General features: G+C 48.3%; 1 long non-coding RNA gene across 1 annotated transcript; it reads left to right on the forward strand.

The window, feature by feature from the left end:
* Positions 1–406: 406 nt before the first annotated feature.
* On the forward strand, positions 407–4,308 carry LOC129051747 (uncharacterized). The gene is made up of 4 exons (XR_008516189.1): positions 407–490; positions 767–961; positions 3,509–3,691; positions 4,030–4,308. It is a non-coding gene; the product is annotated as an uncharacterized LOC129051747 (long non-coding RNA).
* Positions 4,309–6,078: the final 1,770 nt, after the last annotated feature.

The following is a 6,078-nucleotide window of genomic DNA, read 5'->3' on the forward strand; positions in this document are numbered from 1 at the left end:
CCTGTCCAGACACTTTTAGCTGTCTGCCCAACAGCAGTGTTCCCTCTTCATTCCCTGCAACTGTATCCCCCCACCCCATCAGGGGATAAGGGTTTTCCCTTGATTTGGGGAAAGGGAGCCCCTGCTCTGCCTCAAGGAATGAATTGGTCTAAATACATCATGGTAACCTGTGGTAAATTGCAAAGTGGTCACAATTCTTCATTCCTCTCTATGCCCTTTGCAATGTGACTTTGCAGCCCCTCCCATACAAGTGGTTGAGTCTATTTTCCCACCCTTTGGACCCGAGCCAGCCTGTGACTTGCTTTGTCCAAAAGAGTGGGATGGAAATAAGAGTGCCAGTTCAGAGCCTGCGCCCCAGGAGGCCTTGCATTCTTCCACCCAGTCTTAGAACCCTACTGCTGCCATGGGAACAAGCCTGGGCTAGCCTGCTGGAGGATGAACCCAGTCAACCCAGGACCCCAGTTACAGCCAGCCAACACCAGACACTTGAGTAAGTAAGGCCATCCTAGACTAGCCAACCCCCAGCCGACCCAACAGCTGGCCACAGACACACAAGTAAGCCCAGCCAAGATCAGCCAGGACCACCCGGTTACCCATAGACTTATAGCAACAGTAAATGGGGGTTGTTTCCAGCCACTAGATTTTGGAGTGATGTGTTAAGCAGGAGCCATCATAATACATACTTTCTACAGCACTGACTGGTCTAGGAGTAGATATGTGTCCAATGAGGCATAAAGAGAAATCTGCTAACAAACTTTTTTTCCAGGATAAAAATCAAAGCTCCATCAGGAGAAAACTGTTTGCCCCTGCCCCTTGGGAGGCTGATATGATGTCTGGAGCTGCAGCAGCCACCCTGCAATAATGAAGCAGTACGTGTGAGGATGAAAAGCCAATACGGTGACGTTGTGAGAATGGAAAGACAGAATAAGCCTGGCTCTTTGGTGATGTTGTTGAACTCCAGGTACACCACCTCTGGACTGCCTGCTTCAAGACCTTTTGTTTAGGCCAGGTGCAGTGGCTCACACCTGAAATCCCAGCATTTTGGGAGGCTGAGGCAGGTGGATCACCTGAGGTCAGGAGTTCAAGACCAGCCTGGCCAACATGGTGAAACCCCGTCTCTACTAACAATACAAAAATCAGCTGGGTGCAGTGGTGCGTACCTGTAATCCCAGCTACTCGGGAGGCTGAGGCAGGATAATCACTTGAACCTGGGAGGCAGAGGTTGCAGTGAGCCGAGATCACGCCACTGCACTCCAGCCTGGGTGACAGGGTGAGACCCTATCTCAAAAAAAAAAAAAGAAAAAAAAGACCTTTTGTTTCAGCCACTCCTAGTCATGTTTTTGGTTCCTTGCAGCTAAAAGCGTTCCTAAAGGATGCACTAGTGTGCATTCTTCTTGCACTAACATCCCAAGAAGAATGTCACATGAATAAGTGGGCCTGGTGGATTGGCATGAATACATTTTCGTTTGGAGACTGGGAGCTGGAATTCTGTGATTAAACAGACTCTGGGTTTAAACATTGGGTGGGCCACATGAAAGTGAGGTGACTTTGGATAATTATTTCCATTTTTCCAAGCCTCCGAGTCATCATCTGTTAAGAGGCAATAATAATATCACTCACGCCTGTAATCCCAGCACTTTGGGAAACTGAGGCAGGAGACTTGCTTGAAGCTAAGAGTTTGAGACCAGCCTTGCTAACATATCAAGACCCCATCTCTACAAAAAAAAAAAAAAAAAAAAAAAAAATAGCCAGGCATGGTGGTGTGCACCTGTAGTCCCACTTACACTGGAGGCTGAGGTGGGAGGATAGCTTGAGGCCATGAGTTTGAGACTGCAGTGAGCTATGATAGCACCATTGCACATCAGCCTGGGCACTGTCATCATCATATATATTTTGTAGGATTATGAAAGAGATAAATAAGGTAATGCAAGTATAGAGCCTGGCACACAGGAAACATTCAATCAGTTCTTGTCTTAGCTGTACTAACAATAACCGCGTCTAATATCAATAACAATAACCATGTTTAGATCAGCCCTCCTCTCGATCTTGTGGGGCAAAGTGGTCTCAGTTTTAGACCAATCCATCCCTGAGGTTTAGCCAGTGTTGGGTCCATGGACGGCACAGTGCGCTGGATCCTGCCTGCAGTTAATTCCCATGTGTTCAATTGCAGGATTTGTTTGCTTGTTTGTTTGCGAGTGGAGGTTGATGAGGGGAGGGATTAGAAGGGACTTGAAGGATGAGCAGCAGCAGGGATGGCACAGTGGCTGGGAGGACCATGGGACAGGTTCACAGTTCCCAGCCCAGTGCCAACTAGAGCCTCATGAATAGAGGCCACGGTGTTACAGGCAGAAGGCATGGGGCCCCAGCATCCCTTGATCCCCCTTGATCCCCTGGCCATCAAGTGTGACCCAGAGGGGCAAAGGGCCTTCAGACTTCTCCTCTGAGAACGGCCCATAGTGCCTCCCCTGCTCACCTCCTGAGGGCAGTGAGCAAACACCATGATGGCGGAAGTAAACATTCTTTGAAAAACTCGGCCTGGCTCCTGGTTTTTCTATCAAGCTGTCATCTTCCTCAGGCAAAAATCAGTTCTTCCCTTCCCTTTCTCTGGTTTTTCTTCTCTGCTTGCCCCCTTCAGCTTCCTGCCCTATCCTAACCCTTCCCCACCAGGTTGGAGTTCCCATTCCCTCCACTGGAATCCTAAGACCCACCTGCTCCCCTCGCTCCTCCTCCTCTTGCCTCAGCAATTACTGTCTAGAGCATCGAATCAGCCCAGGCCTCATTTGCATACTCTGATGCCGAAGGTATTGAAAATTGCTTTCAGTTAACCTTGTCAGATCCAAAGAATTCTTCCTCACTCCCCCCTCCCATCTAGTCTCCCCCAGCTTCTCTCCACAGAGCATGCCCAGGGCCCTGAACCAGAGGCAGTCACCAGGGAGCCAGACTGAGTGCCAGTACTCCAGCCCTCAGAGTCATCTCTGCCACCCCCTGCAAAGCGCCCTCAGGCTCAGGGCACTGGCCTCCTGATTGGATCCCTGAACCAATCTGGCAATGAGTCAGGGTGGTGTGGTGGAACAAACACAGCTTTAGGAGCCCTGGGATTAGTCTTTTATCACCAGAAATGTAGATTTGTAGAACCAGAAAGAAAATTTAGGCATTGGCCAGATTCAGTGACTCACGCCTGTAATCCCAGCACTTTGGGAGGCCAAGGCGAGTGGATCGCTTGAGGTCAGGAGTTCGAGACCAGCCTGGCCAACATGGTGAAACCCTGTCTCTACTAAAAATACAAAAAAAAAAAAAAAAACTAGCCAGGCGTGGTGGCACACACTTGTAGTCCCAGCTACTTGGGAGGCTGAGGCAGGAGAATCACTTGAACCTGGGAGGCAGAGGTTGCAGTGAGCCAAGGTTGTGCCACTGCACTCCAGCCTGAGTGACAGAGCGAGACTCTGTCTCAAAAAAAAAAAAATTAATACATAAAATTTAGGCATCATCTAGTCCCACCCTCCTTCAGTTTACAGAAAAAGATGCTGAAATTCAGAGTGATGAAGGGACTCGCGCAAGCCACGCAGCAATTGAGTAGCAGAGTCAACACCAGAACCCACACCTCCTGAATCCTATGATAGTTTCCTCCATACTGGACATGACCTTGAACAACTGCATGTCCTTACAAAGTACCAGGCCTTTGTGAAGCACTGTACGTATACGATTTCACTTAATCCTTCAAATACCACTTTCAGGGCATGGGTATTAGGATCCTCAGATTACAGAGGGGGAATTCAAAGCTCAGAGAAGTTCAGGCTGTGACTCCAGATACCCTCCTGGCCAAGGCACAAAACCTCTTTGGGAATGCTAAGCACCCGGGACTCAGTTTCCCCACCTGTGAAATGGAAGCATTGGACTCCATGGCCCTAAGGTCCACCTGTGAGGCACTGAAAGGAATTTCAAGGAGAGGTTGGCTGTTTGCTAGTTGCCCGTATCAGTGGGAGAATTTTTCTGTTTTCCCCATTTTGCTTTAAAACCGTTCGCCCCCAGGTTTACACTGAAAGGAGCCCAGGGAAGGTGCCATGGCAACCGCGGCTGCTGCAGGGAACCAAATTCGCCTGACTTGGCCAGACTGGCAAACCAGTTGACCCAATGTCTGCCCTTCTCAAGGGGTCAGGACAGAGCCACGGACAGCCCAGAGGAATGAGACCCCAGGACACCTGGAGAGGGGAGGAGGAGCCTGCATTCTTCCCTGGTGATTGGAGAGGGTGAAGGTTTGCAGCCTGAAAATAAGGCTCTGTGGTCAGCTCTGTGATATATAAAGGTGGGAATCTCTGGCAAATCCTTTACCCTCTGTGATCCTCCAGGATTTTTTTTTCCTCGCCTAGCACATAAAATATGCACAAAATAAATAGCAGTTTATCATTATTATTTTAGAGAGAGGGTCTCGCTTCGTCACCCAGGCTGGAGTGCAGTGGCGTGATCATGGCTCACTGCAGCCTCAAACTCCTGAGCTCAAGCGAGCCTATCACCTTAGCCTCCTGAGTAGCTGGGATTACAGGTGTGTACCACCACACCTGTCTAATCTTTAATTTTTTTGTAAGGACAGAGCCTCACTATGTTGCCCAGGCTTGTCTTGAACTACTGGCCTAAAGCAATCCTCCCACCTCAGCCTCCCAAGCAGCTGGTACTGCAGGCATGAGCCACTGTACCCAGCTGAGATTAATGTTTAAATCAGTGGACTTTGAGTAATGCAGATTGCCTCCCATAATGTGGGTGGACCTCATCCAATCTGTTGAAGGCCTGAATAGTGCAAAAGATTGATTTCCCCTGAGCAAGAAAGAATTCTGCCTTCAGACCTGAACTAACACACTGGACACTGACTTTTCCCTGGGCCTCCAGCCTGTTGGTCCACCCTACAGATTTTGGACTTGCCAGCCTTCATAATCATGTAAGCCAATTACTTAAAATAAATCTTTATAGGCCAGGCGTGGTGGCTCATGACTGTAACCCCAGCACTTTGGGAGGCCGAGGCAGGTGGATCACGAGGTCGGGAGATCGAGACCATCCTGGCTAACACGGTGAAACCCCGTCTCTACTAAAAATACAAAAAATTAGCCGGGCGTGGTGGGGGGCGCCTGTAGTCCCAGCTACTTGGGAGGCTGAGGCAGGAGAATGGTGTGAACCCAGGAGGCGGAGCTTGCAGCGAGCCAAGATCGCACCACTGCACTCCAGCCTGGGTGAAAGAGCAAGACTCTGTCTCAATTAAAAAAAAAAAAAAATCTTTATATATGCACACATCTTTTGGGTTCTGTTTCTCTGGAGAACCCTGACTCATAGGGCCTACTGTGTGCTTAATTCTGAAGACAGAGCAGTGCACACAGCAGACAGGTCTGTGGCCTTGCTAAGTTCACATTCCAGTTCAGGGAGGGAGCAATAAATAAGAAACACATCATGAAACAGACTAATTAGAGATGTTTGCAAGTGTGCTGAAGGGCACAACTTGGACTGGCCTCAAGGCTGATTCAGGTGGAGGGTTAGACAGGGCAGCTTTTAGGCAAAGGTCAAGACTTCGGGGTCAGTTTCCTCTTTTGTAAAATAGTGCAAAGAATATCACTTTGTTTGTCATAGAGAATATGTAAATTAGTCCGTTAATGTTTAAAAAAAATAGATGGATGTGCCTGACAGGTTGGGAAGAATTGCTGTCTTAACAGATGGCAGCAGGTTCCTTAGGGAGGAAACTGTCTCTCTTTAAGATAACACTTTGATAAACCACTGGAGGTGGGTAGTACAAACCTGAACCCAAAGGCATTAGCTCTCAGAGACAAGTGGGCAAGAAAGATCACATTAAAAACAACAGGATCTAGGGTGGGGGATGCAAGGACGTATGACCGGCATACGAATGCATAAGAAAGCAAAGTGGAGAAAGCTTGACACCAAAACACCATCAGGGGCTGTTTCTGGATGAGGGAACGTGTGATTTTGTTTACTTTTTAAAATATCTTTGTGCATCTGTCTAAATCTTTTACAATAAGTAGGAAAAAAATCCAGCAAAGTTACTTTCATTTTGCAACATACATAAATAAATCCTTGCCGTCA

This window comes from Pongo abelii, chromosome 1 (assembly GCF_028885655.2).
Source record: "Pongo abelii isolate AG06213 chromosome 1, NHGRI_mPonAbe1-v2.0_pri, whole genome shotgun sequence".
Taxonomy (NCBI): domain Eukaryota; kingdom Metazoa; phylum Chordata; class Mammalia; order Primates; family Hominidae; genus Pongo; species Pongo abelii.